The sequence below is a fragment of the Limulus polyphemus genome, unplaced genomic scaffold (assembly GCF_000517525.1).
Source record: "Limulus polyphemus unplaced genomic scaffold, Limulus_polyphemus-2.1.2 Scaffold5, whole genome shotgun sequence".
Taxonomy (NCBI): domain Eukaryota; kingdom Metazoa; phylum Arthropoda; class Merostomata; order Xiphosura; family Limulidae; genus Limulus; species Limulus polyphemus.
Genome location: NW_013665615.1, coordinates 1805080 through 1826860, shown reverse-complemented (window position 1 = coordinate 1826860; position 21781 = coordinate 1805080). Strand labels below are relative to the sequence as shown.

General features: G+C 31.5%; 1 long non-coding RNA gene across 2 annotated transcripts in view; it reads right to left on the bottom strand.

Annotated features, from left to right (window-relative positions):
* The window catches only part of LOC111083296, a 47604-nt gene that overhangs the window by 2960 nt on the left and 22863 nt on the right, over positions 1–21781 (bottom strand). The window contains exon 3 of one of the 2 annotated variants that reach the window (XR_002608937.1): positions 1525–1685. The exons of the other annotated variant lie outside the window; for it this stretch is intronic. This is a non-coding gene — a long non-coding RNA (uncharacterized LOC111083296). The remainder of the gene's footprint in view (positions 1–1524; positions 1686–21781) is intronic. 2 annotated transcript variants of the gene reach the window in all.

The following is a 21781-nucleotide window of genomic DNA, read 5'->3' as shown; positions in this document are numbered from 1 at the left end:
CCCCACGGCTGAGAGGCCGAGCACGTTTGATGTGACGGGGATTCGAACCCACGACCCACAGATTGCGAGTCGAGCACCGTAACCACCTGGTCATGCTGGGCCTCATATAATTCCATACAGATATGTCATATCATTTAGATAATAAATCTGGAGACAGAAATTGTTCCATAATCTATAAAATTTATATTTTACTTGATTTTAGTGGAGAATTTAAAGTCATATGTATTATTTGAGTAGTCGTATTTACTTACAACGTTAATATGCAAAATTGTAGTTTCAGTAACCCATTCAGTTTACTACATGATTTCTGTATGTATGAAATATATTGAAATATATTGATGTAATACAATTACATTCAACTTTGCATTTGATATTTCTGTATAGGATTAAGCAGCTAGTAAGCAAAATGAGAAATATATGAATTTATCTATTTAAGAAATTCTATTTCAGATATCTTAGTGTATGTTCTACAACAGTAATTGATCTGTAGTTATAATAGTTTTGAAAATATGCTGCTTTGTTATAATTACGATTTGAAGATGTTATCCTGTTTAGATTTCATGTGTTGTTTTCCTTACGATCATTTGATTTTTGTGAATTAGCTTCCCAGTTTGATGAACTGCAACAACACATTGTAATTTAAACTCTACTTAAATTCTGGAGATATTTTATATCATTATCATGTAATAGTGTTCAGTTTCAGTTGATTATTTCATAGACCAACAAGAAAATAAAATTTAAAGTAATTCATCCAACTCTAAAAGTTTATCCTGGTGGTATAACGAGATAACTTTTTTCCATAATAATGTGTTATTTAAGATTTAAATGTGTCGTTTTAACCTTAATATTGTTGTCAGCCGTTCTTGCAGAAACAACTTAAATGACACAGATGTTAAAATAAAATTAATGTTTAATGGAACACAACAGATATTTGAAAATGAAACTGTCCCTAGTCTCAAAAAACAATAAAACATTTGCTCAATAATTTACTGTATAAAGACTGGGCACAGTTTCAAACATTCTACATGTTTCGGCGTCTTACTTTGTCATTATGAGGAGCATATGTTTCATTGTATTTTGAGACTGTGGACATTCTCATTAGAATAAAATTGTTTGTTTTCTTTTAACATTTCTGTTACTGGCATTAATGTTTAAAAGAAACGAAAAACACTATGGCTAAGTAACGTCAAACTAACTAAATATACCACTATAGTAGGTAAAGCTGCAATGTTTTTAACTCTTTAATAACTTGGAATAAGAAGATGGCCTATGCATATATATTCAGGAAACAAATATAAATATTCTAGGATCGTTTATTTAATTAGTAGGCGTTCTATTGGCAGTGTATGAGAAACTTTGCCTACCTGAATCCCGTCGTTTCGCAAGTTGTACGCAGCAAGACTTAACAAGTGTCTCGTATTTTCTTTTGTGACTTGTTGTTTTGCGGTAAGATTATATACGCACTGTTCATTTACAGTTTGATAATACAATAAGTACATGAAAGAAAGAACGAGCAAGACATACCATCTTCCCTAAAATCCAAAAGGTTGACATCTGTCTCAAAAACCTAGGCTTTTGGAGATTGTAAAACAAGCTATGGAAAAAATATATAGGTTTGCATAACAGCTAAAGTCGCCTTCATCTTATTTCTCTGGAGAAGTGTCTGCTCCAACAACGTGTTGATCCTAAAGAAGAATGATTGATACAATAACTTATGCAGTGTGACATTCCATATAATTCACCGCCAACTATTGCACCTCACAATTGTAATTTCTAGACGTCACAATTATGAACAATTCAGGCGGAGCTTTGACTACTCGTCTCTGTGTAAAGCCTACCGATCAACAAATACACCTTCTTCCTCTTCACTATATTAGAAATATTCCATACACTATAGCTCTTTGATGGAGGAAAGTTTATTTTGAACAAAAGCCTTCCGAGTGATCTGCAAGAAACTAGAAAATCAGCTCTGTATCAGAGGTTATAATAGAAATATGTTTACCAACAAATCAGAAAAACTGAAGTGATTCCAGTGGAACAACTCCCATCTTCAGAAAAAAAAAGAATAATGTAACAAAAACATTCGCATGATGACATAGAACCCCCGCCTCCTTCCACCGTCCGAGCTTTCAAAAGATTTCCACCCCATACTTAACACAAATAATATTACGAAAAACGATATTCAAGATCTTCTAGTCATGGCATTCAAAATTAGGGCTTAGGATTTTTCAACAGTAGGTGTCTCTGACTTGTTAGCGATAAATTCAACGATAAAATAACAGCATGCACTCCACTTGTTTTCAAAATAATATATATATTCGTAACAAGTTAAACGTATGTACAACAAATTATTTACAATATAGAGATTATAGGTATATCATAAACACTATATATAGTTACCTTCTTCTTGCCAAAAGTCCACTTGGTTTAGAACATCTTTTGACGAAACAAATTATTCTTCTAAAGTGTCAGAAAACTGTTAATCTCACTTTAACAAATCAACCGTTAGGCTATCCATTCCTACGACGGTTAACTTTCGTTTTTTAACCTTTTCTTTGGCCGCACTTCTACTACCCGTTCTTTGGTCTCTCCTTTGCTCTATCTGTCTGCTGTTTCTACTCGTCTCACACTTATTTATATGTTAATCACTTAATCGTCTGCTCGCCTTCTAGAAATCTCTATATTCTCGACGACAGTGTATTGCACGCGACATTCGATAGTCTCAACATCAATCAATTATACACAACTTCTAACAATCGTCTGCTCTTAACTCTCTCATTATAACAAAAAATTAAACAATCATAAAATATTCACTAACAAAATAAATCAATCAATAATATCTACACTAAACACTCTTTCATATCATGGCATCCACATTAAGAGTATGATGACGATGTGATTAGTAGGTTTGACAATCTTAAACTACAGAAACCAAGTAACAACTTAATGGGAACACTCATTCTTGGCTCCCGAGGACAATACTAACATCCTTAGTTAAACTACATTTTATCTAAATGACGCTTTTACTATTTAATTTCCCGATGAACTTCTGTTATCTTAATAACAAATCTCAAAGTTGAATTTTATTATACTTTTATGTGTAATATAATTATCTTATATGATTATATGTTTAGATATATATTGTAGTTATAAATATAAAATACGATTTGTACACATCCTTTTCTCGGATTATCGGGTTAATACTGTGTGTGTATTCTGAACCCATTTTGCATAAATGTATTACTTGTGTACTTTTGTACGTAAAAGCCATTGTTGGAACGCATTGTTACCAAAATGCATTGGCTTTCCTATATATTAGAAGTTGTTATATAAGGAACCACTACTTTTCTAGGTGGTATTTTGCTAGCTTGCCTCATTAAAAAAATGCGCATCCGCGCACGCACGTGGATAATATACCAGGTAATACTAGGTGCACACGATCAGGGTCCACTTAGTATGAGTGCAAAATTTCAGGTTTCTAGGTTCTTTCCTCTTGGAGCTATGGTTGTGCTACCGAAATGCAATGGCTTTTCAACATATTAGAAGTTGTTATATCAAGAACCACTTCTTTTCTATGTGGTTTTTCGCTAGCTCGCCTCTTAAAAAGATGTGCACGCGCATGTGGATAAGACAAGTAATAATACATAGGTGCACATCCTCAGGGTCCACTTAGTATGAGTGCAAAATTTCAGGTTTCTAGGTTCTTTCCTCTTGGAGCTATGGTTGTGCTACCGAAATGCAATGGCTTTTCAACATATTAGAAGTTGTCATATCAAGAACCACTTCTTTTCTATGTGGTTTTTCGCTAGCTCGCCTCTTAAAAAGATGTGCACGCGCATGTGCACATACATGTGGATAAGACAAGTAATAATATATAGGTGTACATCCTCAGGGTCCACTTAAAATTTCAGCTTTATAAGTTCTTTCCTCTTGGAGCTATGGCAGTGCACCTGGGTATTACTTATCTTATCCACACGCGTGTGCGTGAGAAACTTTTTAATAAGGCAAGCTAGTAAAATATCCGGCTTCGCTCGGATTATTAGGATGATATATTCTAGATGATTATAAAAGTGTGAGTGTATTCTGAACCCATTTTAGCATAAAAGTATAACCTATATACTTTTCTTGCTAAGCAACATGACATAAAAGCCATCGTTGGAATGCATTGTTACCAAATCGCACTGGCTTTTTTATATATTTGAAATTATTTTATATAATCTTTCGTCAACTTGCCTCATTATAAGGATGCGCACGCACGTGGTGTCTGTCTGTATATCTGTGATTTCTATTTGTAATATAAAGAACAATTTTTTCTATGTGGTTTTTCACTAAAAAGATGTGTACGCGCGCATGCACGTGGATAAATAATACTCAGATCACACTCTCAGGATCTACTTAATATGGGTTTAGAATTTGAGGTTTCTCGGTTCTTTTCTCTTAGAGCTATGGCAGTCACACTTCTTTTCAAGTTTCTAGGTTCTTTCCTCTTAGAGCTATAGCGGTCACACACACACAAATACATAGGTACGCACGTAAAGTAACGATTTACCGCATTATAAATACGGTTCTCAAACCCTAACAGTAAAGATTTACCGCATTATATATATACGGTTTTCAAACACTAACAAAATATTAATCGCATTATAATTACGGTTTTCACACCCTAACAGTAAAGATTAATAGCATTACAAATACGGTTTTCAAACCCTAATAGTAAAGATTTATCGCGCTTAACGATAAAAACGACACCGTTGAAACAAATTATAAGAACACAAACACTTGTTTTGTCACTTTTATATGAGAATACATGCAACTGTATAAACTTGTTTCCTAGTTTGTTTTCTAATATTTTATTTCTAAAGTGTGTTGTTATTTTACCTTTTCTGTTCCTTACACTACAATGATTTTATCGCATTATATTAACGGTTTTCAAACCAAAGATTCATCACATTATAGCCGTCATCCTTTAGGATCACCGGTAAGTCTCCAGGCTTAAAAAAGGCAAAAATTCGGGGCTCGATAGCCCATTATAAACCTTTGTACTTATAAATCAAAAATAAAATATTACAGACATGGCTTAATAAACATAGTATTACATACACGGTTTATAGGTATAAATATCGTAATATAGACACGGTTAATAGTTATAATATTTTATTATATACAGCGTTCATAGCTATAAATATTGTATTATTGGCACGGTTTATAGCTATAAATATTGTATTATAGACATGGTTTATAGCTATAAATATTTTATTATAGGCAGGGTTTATAGCTATAAATATTGTGTTATTGGCACGGTTTATAGCTATAAATATTGTATTATTGACACGGTTTATAGCTATAAATATTGTATTATTGGCAGGGTTTATAGCTATAAATATTTTATTATAGACAGGGTTTATAGCTATAAATATTGTATTATAGACACGGTTTATAGCAATAAACATCGCATTATAGGCATGGTTTATAGTTATAAATATTGTATTACTCGCGAAAGTACCCTGCTTTGCTTGGATTATTAGATTGATATATTCTAGATGACTATGTTATAGATAATTATAGATGCCACTATACGTCACGTATATAATATATATATATATATATATAAATCGTGTGTGTCGCGTCACGTCACGTTTGATTTTCTTTATTTTTTTTAAACTTAAATCGTTTCTGAATTAAGATATATTCTGTTATATCACCAACTTTTTTATGTTTTGTAGTTTATACATTTCATTTTATACTTTCAATACATAGACAAAGAAAAATATTAGGTTATACTTTTGTTGCTAAACATAAAAGTCATTATTGGAACTCATTGTTACCAAAAAGCACTGGCTTTCTATATATATTAGAAGTTGTTATATAAAGAATTACTTATTTTAATGTGGTCTTTCGTTAGCTTGCCTCATTAAGAAGATGTGTTTTTTTGTTTTTTTTATAAAAATTGTACACGCACATGCACGTAGATAAGTAATAATAGCCAGATGCAAACCCTCAGGGTCCACTTAGTATGGCGCAAGGTTTCTAGGTTATTTCTTCTTGGAGCTATGACAGTCACACATACACAGATATGCACATGCGTGTCTGTCTGTGTGTGATTTATATCTGTAATTTGTAACATAAGAAACCACTTCTTTTCTATGTAGTTTTTTGCTAGCTTGCTTCATTAAAAAGATGCGAACACGCAAGCGCGCACGCACGTGGATAAGACACGTAATAATAGCTAGACGCACACCCTCAGGGTCCACTTAGTATGGGTGCAAAATTTCAGGTTTTTAGGTTCTTTTCTCTTGGAGGTATAGCAGTCACATTTCTTTTGTATGTGGTTTTTCGCATAAAAAGATGCGCACGCTCATGCTTGCACGCACGTAGATAAGTAATAATACCCAGGTGCACACCGTCAGGTTCCACTTAGTATGTGTGGAATATTTCAGGCTTTAGGTTCTTTCCTCTTGGAGATATGGCGGGCATACACAGAAACGTCATTTTATTACTATTGATGACAGTTTTCTAAACTTTATTCTATTATATATATATATATATATTTGCATACATCCTCGTGCAATTTGTTTTTATTCATCTTGTTCATTTCTAAAAATTTACAGAAACGTTAGAAAATTGGTTGTTGGAATTCAGCCCTCTCCCTACCTTTTGGCCCCCCAGTGACACAGTGGTATGTCTGCGGAATTACAACGCTAGAAACCTGGTTTCGATACCCGTGGTGGGCAGCGCACAGATAGCCCATTGTATAGCTTTGTGCTTAACTTCAAACAAACAAACCTTACCTTTTGTTCTAATTCTATAAACTAAAGGAATTGTGACACATTTTGAACATCATTTGGTAAAGTTTAGACCCTTCTTAAATACTGCAATTGAACAGTGATGTGCATAACTTACTGAAGAGCATATTTAAATACTTAATATATTTATTTGAATAGAAAATTCGGGACTGATATGTCTCGGAATTTGCCTCTAGTGTACTTTTGCTGCGATATATTTAAAATGAATGGGAGGATTTTGGAGTAACTAGAATGTATATATATATAATATGAAACTTATTTTACTTTTTTTTTCAAATAACGCATTCTAAGGTTTTGAACCGATAAATTATTAAAAACTTCAAAGTTCTACATTAGAGTATTACACAACTGTACAAAAATACATCACGAATTATATTCATACGACACATACTCATAAAGATTATACAGTTACTACATATTTACAGAAGTACATTAAATCTATCATTATGCTTACGAATACGTAAATGAATAGAAATGTATTAGTGACTAAATTTATACCAACTCTTTATTTAGGTATCCTCGCGATAAAAAGTGTTTAATTGGCTGTATTCGGTATAGTTCCTCCAAACTTTCCCAGATTTAGATTAGATCCAAATTATATCTCTAAAATCAAGTGAGCTATACAGTTTTATACTTATTTCATATAAACACAACACGAATTAATGCTTGTAAACAAGTAGACATATGGATATATAGAAATATAACACTCTTTAAGTCTTCTTAAGCTTACAGAAGGTTAAATTGTCTTATAAAATAAAAGATAAAAAACAAGGAGTTACTCATGATGTTTTTGTATAAAATTATGCAAACTAGAACTCAATTTAATAGACGACGAGGTAAATTCCAGATAAGACGGGATTCACACCTGTGATTCTGCTCAATGGGTGTATAATTAGCCAAGAAGTTACTGTATCTTGAATGTCAAGTCTCAGTTTCACTTTATAGAACTGAATTAGTCATGACTCTAGAGTTATACTAGTTGGCTTGTTTATTAAGTGCCTTACGTTAGAGATATTTTAGGAATGGCACTTCTTCTTGGAAAATTAGGGGTTTTAGCGATTATAATAAGATAGTGTTGAGTAAAATTAAGAAATTATTACAACGGATTTTAAAGTTGCCGCAATATATCATAAAATCTGTCATTACATAATTTGTTGCCGGAAAGGTGTTCTACTTATATCACAACTGGAAATAAAACAACTTTCTGTTCAAAATAATAGAAGAAAACCTTTATTTTGAAAACATATTTTAAATTTATGTTGGAGACGTGTTTTATGTTATGTTTGTCACCATTGTGTTTACGATATAAAGCTACTTTTTCATTTATCATATGTATATTTTTGCAATGAGTAACTTTACATTGGTTTCTTTAAACTAGAAAGAACAATTCATTTTCATTATGCTTGGCTAAAACATTGCATTTCGTATTTCTTTTTGATATTTTTGGGGGAATATTTTATCTAAATAACGATATGCAGTTTTACAAAAATAATGAATTCTATTTTTTTAGAAATATACAAGATGTTGGACTAAGTTAACTTGATTTGTTGTCAAAAGTAAATTCCATGCATGCAACCTAATTTGTTATCGAAATAGAATAAAACCTTTGATCATATTCAAACGCAGTTGATATTCTTGTTGATAATAATAAAAAGAGATGTCTAATTTATCTGACACCACGTTTTAAATAGATAGTTCTAATGTGTATTTCAAAATATGGTGTAATAAAAAATCTAAAATATATAGTAATACTCGAGAAACTACCTAGTAAGAGCACTGATATGCAAACTAGTTGTCGAATTAATATTAGAAATTGTTCATTTTATTATTTTTTTATTTTTCAACCTCAAACAATACTATTATATTTATCAAGTAACTAGGCACAACGTTCACTAGTTTTTGTTAATAATAAGATGCAGTAAACAATTATTTAATTATCAATATTTACAGCTATATTATAATTCAATTAACTGCAAAGTGTACCTTAATTTCTAAATTCCACAACTGTTAAATAAAAACGTTGCAGCGTTTAATGCTTAAAGTAAAAGGTTTTTATTACTAACAATATAAAATCATAAGTTATCCATAAAACTGTTTACAAATTTCGTCAATAAATTTCAACTAATAATGATTAATTTGAACAGTAATTTTGACTTTATAGAACAGGTGACATCATTTCGCAAATTAATCTAAAGTGGCTAGGTCTGTCAACAGGAAGAGTATCCTGTGTTTGTCAAGACCGTTTATGTCACTGTTGAACTCATTTCATTATATGCTCTATTTTTTATTTTTTTCGAAATGTGTATATTTTTGCTCACATCACGGTTTATTTTCAGATATCACTTAGGAGTAGCATCACTTGCTATCAACGCTGAAACTTTGAATCATAAGTAAACAAAGCTGTGATGTACGCACAATATGCAATTTTACAGAAAATGTATATTGTTTGTTGTTGAGCAACATAGCTACATAATGCGCTATTTGCGCTCTGTCCACCGCTGATATCGAAATTTTAGCGTTATACGCCCTCACAATTACCGCTGTTTCTTAATTGTTGGTTAAAAAGTTACAGTATTTTGCAAAAAAAACAAGAAGAAAAAAACAACAAGAATGTTCTATAGAACATTTGCATTGAATGATATAGATAATATCAAGGTAAGTTGCTGAAAAATAATGATAAATTAAGCAACATAGATAATTATCACAGCTTTAAGTAACAAAATAAGATGAAATTGACGTAGAAAAATGTGTCAAATTATCTTTCCTGATTAAAGCAGTCTCTTAAAATTGAATAATGTAACCGACTAATTTGTATTGACAAAAAAGTACTTTTTGCTCTGTTGTTGGTAATTGTGTTATTAAAACTTTATCTTAAAAATTTTAAACGATAATTTCAGTGTTATGAGTTTGAAGTTGTCAGGGTTATATGAAACAAGTAAAGAAAAACTTTCAAAAACGAAGTAAATACAGGGATGGCTGGTATCAAGCCTTCAAAAACAATGCAAACAATTGTTTATTTGTAATTTAGCACAAAGCTACACAACGGACTATCTGTGCTCTGCCTACCACGGTATCGAAACCCGGATTCTAGCACACTAAGTCTGCAGACATACCGCTGTGCCACTGGGGGACCAATGCAAACAAGATAGTAGGGATTGCGTTTGCATCATTCTTACATAATAGTACAGGCACACAGTGTTGTAGAATGTTAACAGACAAAAATAGGATAAATTAAACTCAATTGTGATTGAATAGTTATATATATATATATATTGCTATATGTTAATTCTAGTTAATACCAGGGATGATGCAAATGCCATCCCTACTATCTTCTTCAGAATATTTTTGAAGGAATGATATTAGCCATCCCTGCATTTACTTCCCTTTTTGAAAAGTTTTTTCTTTACTTGTTTGCTTGTTGTTTCTTTTAATAGATAGGAAGGTTTTATTTATAACCAAGTTCTCAATACAATGAGGCTCCAACTGTAATATTTATTGTTTATGTATTATTGATTGGTAATTCCTGTTTCACCCTGTACTTAAGCTTTTTTAAAGGAACACCAAATTTCTGTAAGAAAATTAACTTCAATGTGTAATGATAACATCGATTACACTAAAATTACGTTTATGTTTTTAATTGTTACTAGTTGTTAATAATACTTATAAAAATTGATATTCCATTTGAAACTATGTCACTTCATTAAAATTGGTTGACACCATTGTTTTGGTTTTTGAGTTATCATGAAATAAAAAAACGACGAAGAAGAACGAAGAACAAGAAGTTCAAACTATTTGCTATGATATTTACAGACATTCCCAGAACTTGTAACTCAATCATTACATATATATACATTGTTATAAAAGCAAACACTGTACAGTATTGTAAAGTTCTGATAACCTATTGAGAAGATATTTAAAATACCATTTTGATGAACAGTCCGAGCCATCCCTACATAGGCAGTGCTACCGCCTATCTGATACATTTAAAGCATAATCAAGTTCAAACTTTCGACTTAGTGTAATATTTTTCTTTTTTTTTTCAAGATATTTAAATTTGATGACGAGAAACTTACTTTGAGACTAATAAAGTTAACAGACGATTTAAATGAGAAAACTTTATTGCATGTTTAACACAGTAACAAATGAACAACTTTTCGATTACGGTAAAACGTTGTAAATTTGTTACCATGTCAAACTCATAATAAACGTTTCTTCGTTAGCTATTCAAGCCATCTCTAGCCTTTAGTCTTTCAAGATGGTCACGCAACAGCTAATTTTCAAAACTGATTAAAACTCATGAAAGGCTTTATGAAAGAGAAAGCCGAAATTATTAAATTTTTAAGGATTTACTTAGTTCAGTTAATGATATGCAATCAACCTACTGTGTATTTAATTAAAATATCTTCGTTTATTACAGTTATGGTTTTTCTTTACTAGGTTTAATGTAAAGAAAAATATCAAACTCAAGATCAAATAAGTATTAATACGTAAGTTGTTGTAAAATTAACAAAGCTTAATATTTAAGAGAAATAGATCAAATTGAATATACAGTCATAAATATCCATAGTTTTGTTTCTCAAGTTTTTTTTTTATAGTATGCATAAGATATTTATTGTATTACTAAACTGAGACATCTCTACATGAGAGAGAAATATGCAAGGAACCAATCTCTGAGTAAATTACAGTATTAACTTAATTCATCCTTTTATCTTCCATAAGCCAGATTTTTAACCTTTTTTATTTACAAAACGTGATCACACACTCACCTTCACACCTTTTCATATAGAAATTTAGTTATTAATTTGTTTCTGAATTTAAGAATATAAATCTAGATTACACCACAAAATATCGTCATATTATAGTTGCTGCATAAGGAGAATAAAACAAGGAATTTATTCTGACATTGCCGCTTGAATTTGAACTTGAATTGAATCACTATATTTCTAGAGAGTTAACTACTAAGCCTTATATTTGAATTATGCACTGCAGCATAAAACAATTTTCCTGTTTGATGTAATACATTTCATTAAATTATATTCTAACCAATCCTAGATATAATTATTCACCCGCTAAAATTGTTTTCGCCTAAAAAATAGAACACAATGTAGCAGAAAGCTTTTCATCATCCTTTCCCGAAAATAAACACTTAAGATATAAAAGGGTGTTGCTTAAACAAACCACGAACAATTACACCCATTTTAAGAGATTTTCACCATTGTTGCAATTCCTTTGACATGTCTGACTTTTGCCTTCTCTGGCCCAAATATATACGATTTTTATTAAATTTGACATAGTCAAGTACATTTGTGCATTTTTTGTATAAGAAATATCTATAAAAAGTTAATTTGATTTAGTTCGTTTTCGAACCTTCTTACAAAACAAATGGGGATGTTTTTACCGTCGACCACAATGGCTCTGTTATAAGGTGCCTGTAAATGTTCTTACATATACGCTTAATGGTGAAATTTCCTGACTTTAGTACCGAATTTCTCCGCGAAAACACCATATAGGGAGAAGCGGTTTTTCGGATTCAGACCATAAAAATGCACCAGTAACATATTATTCCAGGCAATTGGTTGGGTGTGACAGTTGTCGAGATGTCATTGTTAGTTCCTATATGCTTATATTTCTTATTAATCACTCTTAGAGTCAGCCAGTTTGGATGAGTTATGAAGTTAAGATGAAATAATTGTTTAATTTTGCCTTATTTCCTAAAAACCTAAAGCTCGTCAATATACAGAATTTAGATTTAACATGAATCATTTTACTGCAATAGTGTAACAATAACAAAAAGAGTTCATTACTACAAAATCTAGTTATTTATAATTGTTTATGTTGTAGTTATATATCTAAGCTTGTGTAATTTTATATATTACTGTTTAAAAGGTTAAAATAATAAATATTATTTTTAAACTTTTTATTTATGTCGCGAAACAACGCATTTCATATTCAAAAGTAGAAAACATATTTCATAAATACTAAGTGTTAAATAAATATATTGTGTCAAAGCTATGATTATCAATTCTTGGTTATTACAAATTAAAATATTTTTAAGTTGCACAAAAGTTTATGTAGTTGTATAACGCAATGCAGTTTTCAGAAGTAAACGTTGTAACCAATTGTAGCCATGACACTCTCTTTCTATTATCATGACAACGTTTTTGAAGATCTTCATCTAGGTTTAACATTAATTACTGTGTAGGTACTTGTAAGTTTAAGACGTCTGAGAAGTAGTCGTAACTTTACATTCAGCTAGCCGTAGCTGTTTGTCCGTACTATGATTAATGTTTGAACAGTAAGCTGATTATAATTTACCATCTCGTGTGGGAGTAACAACCTAACTTGAGTAGGCATTTCTTGTTTTTTAACCAACTCTTCAATTGCTACCATATACTTAAGCTGCGTTGTTCTCTTCCAGGGTAACACGTTATTTATTATTATTGGAAGGAAATGGAATGTTTTAAAAGGTTTTCACATTAATTGTGAAGTAAAATGTAATACTGATAAATGAAGCATACTAATATGTATAGGATAACTTACATTTTAGTGTGAACATATTCTGATTAAAATGGGTTGTCCAAATAGTTATATAAATGATGTTAAAAAAAGGGAACAATAAATCTGCACTCTTATGCTGTAAGAAAATATCAAATTGTTAAAACATTTGCTGTTCTAAAATTCAAATATTCGCTTTATTCTGAGGCCCTTTACGAAAGACCATACAGGTAAGCACTCTTCTTACATTATATCTGCTATTCATTATATTATAACGTAAGTATGATTTAACATTACTTGTACGGTAAATATTGTATTTTTTTACAGTACATTATGTCGTTTTCACTGTAAAATTCACAAGTCACCTTACAGTAGGTAAAGAATTTTGTTACTTTACGGGCAATTCATGAGATCATAAAATTTACAGGTGAATTACCACTAATTATGTGGTACGCTTGAAAAAAGAAACTGTTCAAAACCAAACACTTCATTCTCCCATTTTTATAAATACTTGTCAACTGAAATCAATTCTTCTAGATAATTAATATTTTCCTTCTGATATTTAGGGAGATATTCCAAGACCACTATTGAGCTTGATCGTTCACTTATGTCTGAATATTTGTATTATTTTCGCCTGTTTTTAAGGAATTAACATTTAGTAACACAAACACACACACACACACACATACATATATATATATATATATATGTGTGTTTGTGTATGTGTGTACGCTCCACAAACATTTATTACCACCGGAAAGCGCATGTGTACGACTATATCACAAAAAAAAGGTATTATTTAATATAACGAGACACATGAGAGGATTAGTTATACGTTATTTTATTGTTTATAATTGTAATTATATAAGTAGATATATAATTATGTAAGTATATATATAATTATGTAAGTATATAATGTAACAGCTAGAATGTATTTAATTTTTGAAAATCGATAAAATAAGATTAGATATATCAACATGATTTTTTTCTAGTTCGTTATCTTAGATTATCTTGAAGAGTAAATGTATAATGCGAAACCAGAATAGCCTTATGTTTTTTTTTTAAATCTACAAAATGCACCTATTTGCTATTTCTCAACATTGTACAAGTGCTGAGTTAAAATATTGTGCACAGTTATTTACAGGTAGAAGTATCACCTTTCACTTATGAAATAAATAAACCTGCGATTTGTTTTCGTTTAGCTTATTTCGCTACTTAGTAAGGTTTTCTTAGACCAAATTTTCTACATAAATTTATTTTTTGGCTTATATTAGTCATAACTTTTATCTCATTAAGAAAAATATCATAAGCATGAAAGGAAATAATGTTTCTATTAAAGTGTAAAATATTCACATGCAAATTACAAGTCATTGTACAGAAAATGATTCAGAACAGAAATGAATACATCATAAAATAAGTAGAATACTCTAATAACGGATTTTTTAACCAGGTATTTATAAATAATCACATGGATACATACAGAAACAAGCTAAATACCTGAATTATAAGTGTTTGAACTCATAAAAACGAAATGTCTGAACTAAATTCATGAGATTTTCTAATGATTTAATAGATTTCAAAGGCCGAGAAATTCAAGCGTCGAATGGTTCACTATTCTTCTTCAGCTTAATTTTTTTGTGATCCTCTGCTAATTCTGCCATCATGGCTAATGATTTATTAAACATTGAGAGTTGTAAACTAAACAAACATCTTAGGTGTTCAATGTGTACTACCATAGGATGCGTACTTTCTGCCACATTATGTACATCCGGGTTACTTCCCATATTACATTATCCCAATGCATTTTTTTACTAGTTTTAAACACTTATGGTAAAAGATATTAAGTTTCATTGTATAAAATATGGTAAACTTTTCGTAATTAATATTAGCTTCCAATATAAAAAGCTACCTACTTACAGCAGAACTAGTTAAAAACCTACCCTGTTATAAGTACAACTAGTTAAATATTTTTTTTTTTACGATCTTACCTATAAAGATCATGCCTTATTGTTTCATCACTTGGATACGATATGTTTAGTAGTATATTGCCGTTGTTGTGATTAGAAAAACAAATGAAATGAACATTATAAAGCCAGTGTGGTATGTGAAAATTTGTAGTTCTAATTATGTAGTGAACACGTAATGCTTGTGAATGTATGTTTAGAACACAACATTAAAAACACACAAAACTTTCATTCGTCCACTCATGGAATATGGCTGCGAAGTAACATACATGTCAGACACGAGTTTTAAAAAGCTACAAGTGCAACAAAATAGAGCAATGAGATTAGCCCTAAGGCTTCCCAGTTTTACTCCGGTTAGTTACCTACATAAGTTAAGTAACTTAGCACTATTAAAAGACAGACTATCCACGTTCGCCAGAAATTATTATCTAAAAGCAAAAAAGAGAAAGAAATTAACTTTAGCTCTACACACTATCATAAATAACACTTAGCTATACACACTCATAGTTTATATTACCTTTTTTCACATGTAACAAACATATTTTACTTTACACCTTGGGCACAAGACAGGTAGACTATTTGGAAACTATTAATAACTGTGTCTCAGTCTTAGCATTATGATATTTTCTATATGGCTGTTAATTGTAATAACATCCACAAGACAAGTTCCTAGTATTACTGAATTTTGATAAGTCAACAAAAAATATTGTGTAACAAATGTAACAAATTAGAAAAACTATACACCGTAAATCAGCATATATATCGCGACGCACTTGGCCGCCATGTTTGAAGAAGAGATGTGGTAAAATCTATAATATTGGCTTAAAATAAATACATTTTGTTTAAAAAACATATAAGCTTAGAAAGGGGAATATAAATCCCTTCTAGTAAATTCGGCGCATTTTTGCCTTCTGATAGCCAAGCAGGACTCAAACTGTAGAACATGTTGACACTGGTTTCAATCGCACAACACAAGAAAATTCTTTCCTCAGTCACCCTTTATCCATCATGTTTGCTTATACACGATACTATCAAGCCAAGGCAGCAACTTTTGATGTGGTAATTTCATCAATTGGAAGAGGAGCCACTTGGAGTAAACATGAGAATCGAACAACGATATACCTAGATTTCAGTTCTGCAGTATTTAATGAAATGCAAGCAGTCATGATACATTTAGTTTATAGCCAGGCAAGAAATGGTGCTGGTCCCCAGAAGAACTCAACAATAATTTATTTTTAGATTTACAAATTGATTTCCTGAACGTTTTTAGAAGCCGGTACAGAGTTTTCTTAATTAAATAAATTAAAATGTCACTTGTGCAATATAAATACTCCTGAAAATGGTGGCGTAAAAACATCGAAACATGTACAGTCTATTTAGGTTGGTCGCTGTTTTTAATAAATTATTTGTTGTGCAATTATTTTAGCGTTGTATTCTTTTAATTGTATATATGGAGATAGGTTTCTTGTTTTTTGTATTTCTTGATACAGTTAAACTGAGGATAACTTGATTCTCCATACGCTCTGAGGCCAGACCCTCAGAAAAGTGAGTACCAGTACTTGTTTAAGGAGAATTTAACCCCTTATTGTGACTGACACATAGACCGAGAGCTCGTGTGGTTATCATTCGGGCTTGTAGCTATGTTGTTAATTTTTTGGCTAGCAAATGAATTGAAAAAAAAATCATTGATTTCATCTGTTCTTGTACGTTTACTAAGGAAAATTGTTGTATTTGCTTGTTTCAGAGTTTCATTGAGCTATACAAAGACTACGTCTCTAATTTTGAACTTATGACGATAGAGATGGCAGCTAGTGAACAGTTCTCACGGTTAACTTTTAAGATACATTTATCTGGTCAAGTAGTTTGGGTTGACTGCCAATTGTATAGCGCAGCCACGTACACAAATCGTTCAACAAAGAGTTACGAGCTAAGAATCTCCAGATTTACAGTCTGGAAATTGTGTATGACCTTGATCTTTGAATATCATATAAATCATAGTCATTATTAAGCAGCTAAGCCACCTAACATAACATTCTTGTTTTTATCTGTCGCAGTTACTATCAATTAAATATTTCTTTTATGAAAAAGCTTCCAATTTTGATCACCTAACAGTGTTATGTGAAGTTCATTAAAACACGAAACCGGAGCCTACGAAATGAAATTTATGTACTTTGGTTTGTACGAACATGAAGCACAACAAGACAGCATGTAAAGTACAATTTCTAAAACATTAGTTTTTGAATAATTCACCAATGATATTTTTTTCTTATAATGTAGGAAACAAGAGACTAAGAAGTGGAATTTTTCTGGTTTGGCTTGAACGTGTAAAACAGCGAAGAGGTAATAAATAAGATAAAAACAGTTGTTACTCTTTATATTTAATAGCTATGATCGTAATGATAGGAAAAGAGAATGTAGGATAGGTAAATATAATAGCTTCTGTTAAACAGGCCACATTATGTAAGATGCAAAAATGTGAATTTTGCATTGAATATAATAGGCATGGTATGTCGATCAAAGTCTAGTTTAAATCACACTCTAGAAATTTTCCTTGTTGTCTAACGTATGAAGTTATGATGCAGCGATGTTCTTTGTGCAAAATGTACAAATTGATTTATTTGATAACGACACACGGCAGATTTTTAAACTGTCCCGAGAGTACCACCATAGAATGTATGTCAGTTTTGGTTGGTGATGACATTTGTTATAATACAAAACTAGTTGAGTTTATTTGATACGGCACTATACATACATACATATATAACTTCATCAACTTGTAACTTGTTTTCCTATCAGCCAACGGAAAATATTAAGCAATGTCTCCTATAAAAAATAAAGTCTAGTATATGTATTTAATGTGTCATTTCCAAAATCAATAATTATTTCTTCAAACTTTGATAAGGTCTATTTCTAAGTTGCACGACAAACAGCATTGTTAACGTTCATGACAAAGAAAATTATAAAAATCCTAGTTGAATTTTGAAATTATTTCGGTATATCTTTACAAATTTTCTATATATCAATAAAAAATAACACTATTTCAAACAAGTAATTTTACGGTATCCCCTTATGACACTAATAACTAACGTGTAATCTTTACATGACATTCGAAGATAAGGTTTAATATCAGTATGGGCTGATATTATATCGTACTCTTATAAATCTTAGCCCCGGCATGGCCAGGTGGTTGGGGCGATCGACTCGCAATCTGTGGGTCGCAGGTTTGAATCCTCGTCACACCAAACATGCTCGCCCTTTCATCCGTGGGGGCATTATAATATGACGGTCAATCCCACTATTCGTTGGTAAAAGAGTAGCCCAAGAGTCGGCGGTGGATGGTGATGACTAACTGTCTTACACTGCTAAATTAGGGACGGCTAGCGCAGATAGCTCTCGTGTAGCTTTGCGCGAAATCCATAACAAACCTTATAATTTTTTAGTAAATCCTAATTTAAGCATTAAATTATTGTAAGCTGGATAAAATGAAAGATGAAAGGAAGTTATTTTTGTAACTTACTCAATGGGTCATGTTCCTTCAGAAATTAATATTTCAAAGATAATAGCAAAAAGTGGTAATGTTTTTCTTGAATCTTGTTAAGATAAATGTGGTGTTATTATTCACTGTAGAATTGAGATCAGACTCATTAGTTTTTGTAATGTCGTATATTCTTTAATGTCTGTTTTACCATCCTATTTTTAGTGCCCCCGATGGGTCAGAGGTAAATTTTAGGACTTACGATGCTAAAATTCGGAGTTCGATTTCTCTCGAAGGATAGAGCGCAGATAGCCCATTGCCTAGTTTTTCTTTAAAATAAACAACAAGAACAACCATTATTTTAAATGGCAAGGTGATGCTAAGTGTGTTACGTCTAAAAATATCGTTAACAACGAAGGTACCCAAATGATGCATTCTAATAATTATAAGAGTGATATATTAAATAATATATATTCATTACCGGGTTAATTCTTAGTTCTGATCTTTATACATAGCCTGCTTTAATCAGAAGTTAACTATAGCAATTAATACGAATCCATATTCATTTCACTCTTTGATAAACTGCTTGATGTTGTTTTATGATCATCTAATAATTAATAGCTTCCTTTTAATACATCTGTTGATGTAGTGTTTAAACTTATAAGGTAGTGTCACACTGGTAAATATTTCTACACAAAAAATAGATAATTTAAAAATAAAGAAAAGTTAGAAAATTCATGATCAAAAAGTTTGACTGAATATGATATACCTAGATAATTATTTTACTACTTAATTTAGCACAATCAATTTTATTGAATTTGTATTTTTACAATCAATTTAATAAAATGTACCCAACTCTGTATTCAGCTAATTGTTTTACGTTTTTTTCGAATTGTTAATGGATAGTTCTAGTTGAGAGAATTTTTTTTGGACCTCCTAACATTACAATAATTTCCGCACTTCTTGAATGAAAGAGAGTGCTCATTACGAGTTACCTAACTTCCTGTAACTAGTGAGAGCCACTTATGAAGAAGCGACAACTATCGTGAAGACGGTATATGGCGAAGCAGACAAAAACTGAATTAAATGTTGGGCTGCACCAAAGATCAGCCATTAGCCCCCTGCTATTCATAACTTACATCGATGTCGTAAGGAATGCTATAAGGGAATGACTTTGTCCTAACGTCTCAAAGTTAGAAGGAGTTACAATCGCAAGTTAAAGTGTGGCAGAAAAGTTGGGAAATAGGTTTGAAAGTGAATGCCAGAAAAAAGGAAGCCATGGTGAGTAGAAGAAGTAGGAAGAAGAAGGTTAATATTACAGATGTGAATGGGAAGCTACTGGAACAGGTAGGAGACCTTAAGTACTTGTGGATTACAATCCAAAGTGAAGAAGGAAGTGAGAAAGCTATAAGAGATAAAATCCAGGCGGTTTGGAGAAAATGGAAGGAAGTAGCTACAGTCATCTGTGACAAAGTTAACAAGGGCACTGAAATCCAAATTGTGTAAGACGGTGATTAGACCAATGCTCCTCTACAAAATCGACACCTGGATCCTGAAGAAGAAAGAAGGCTTGTCGATAAGAACAGGAATGATAATGCTGAGATGGCTGCTGGGAGGGTTGCTGAAAGAGAAGAGAGTGAATAAGGAAACTAAGTAAATGACGGGAGCCTGTGGAATAGAAGAATGGGCAAGAATAGCGAGTCTGAAGTGGTTTGGTCCCGTAAGGAAAAGAGAAGAGGAACAAACAACAGAAGAGCATTCGAACTGCCAGTAGTCGGCAAGTGAAGACAGTAAAGCGTTGTAAAGATGGGATTAAAGAAAACATGAACGAGAAAAGGATTGCAGAAGACCTGGCAATGAATAACGATGATTGGAAGAGGGCAACAAGTGTGAAGGATGGCGACCTCTGCTAAAAGAAGAAGCCTAAGAAAAAGACGAAGTAGCACATCTACAGAAATAAATGTTTAAACTTGAGAGTGTTAGAAGATTGTTTATGTTATTCGACTTCTCACAAATTTGTATAAATCTGCACAATATATTTCTGACTTTTTCTAAGTTATATAACATTTTATCTGTCTTTAAACAGGCTAAATACACTACTGAGTTCAAATTGTGATTTTATTTTCTGGTTTCAATTCTTAACGTGCTTTTTTATTAATATAACATTTCGAAGAACAAGTTTCTGCGAATCATTACTTCAAAAAGATTGTATATGCAGATATCTTACCTTTATGTGAGTATTAAATTAAGTAAGCAAAAAGTTTTTGAAATTAAGAAAATCACTTTCAGGTGCTACGTTTACTAAGTATAACCTAACAAAGAGATGATATTAAGTAAAAAAAACTTAGCTCGTTTATACTAGATATACCATAAAATATAGTAAGATCGAATCTATCACAGAGCTAGGCATCCTATTGCACTTCGAGGTGTGAGTTATAAAGCATTTGAAAAACAAAGTATTTCCTTTTTTCACACAGTAGGCCAGTACTGATCACACTTGATTTGCTTTCCATTGTAATAAAAATTGGATTTCTTCTTATGAGATTTTTGACATTAAAGTTTCTAAAACCTTCCGAAAGGTCCGTTCTCTGAATTTTGCAAAGTTGTATTTTCAACTAAGAGTTATGATGCACTGAACATTTATAGATTTACTAGACAACCCGTGACCCATTGGGTCACCCACTATTCAGAGGTTATGAATAATTCAAGCTTATTTCAAGCTTGCACCGAAATGGAGGTTTATTTTGAGATAATATAATTAAATATTTCCATTCATTCATGTTATTCATAATTCAAGAAAAGATATTTGATTGTTGATCGGGAGTAAAAGTAAAGATCATTTCATTTTTCAAAAAAGTGAAGTCAGAGTTTTAAGGTATTGTGATGAATTAGTTCATTATGTTGTCGTCTTTCATCTTAAACCTTCTACAAATAAGAAACAGTAACACTTTATTTTTTCTTCGAATTACCTACCATAAACAAGGCACATTATTGAGAAATTCTTCAAGATCTTGTTTTTGTCATCTTACGCCTTTTAATGAAGA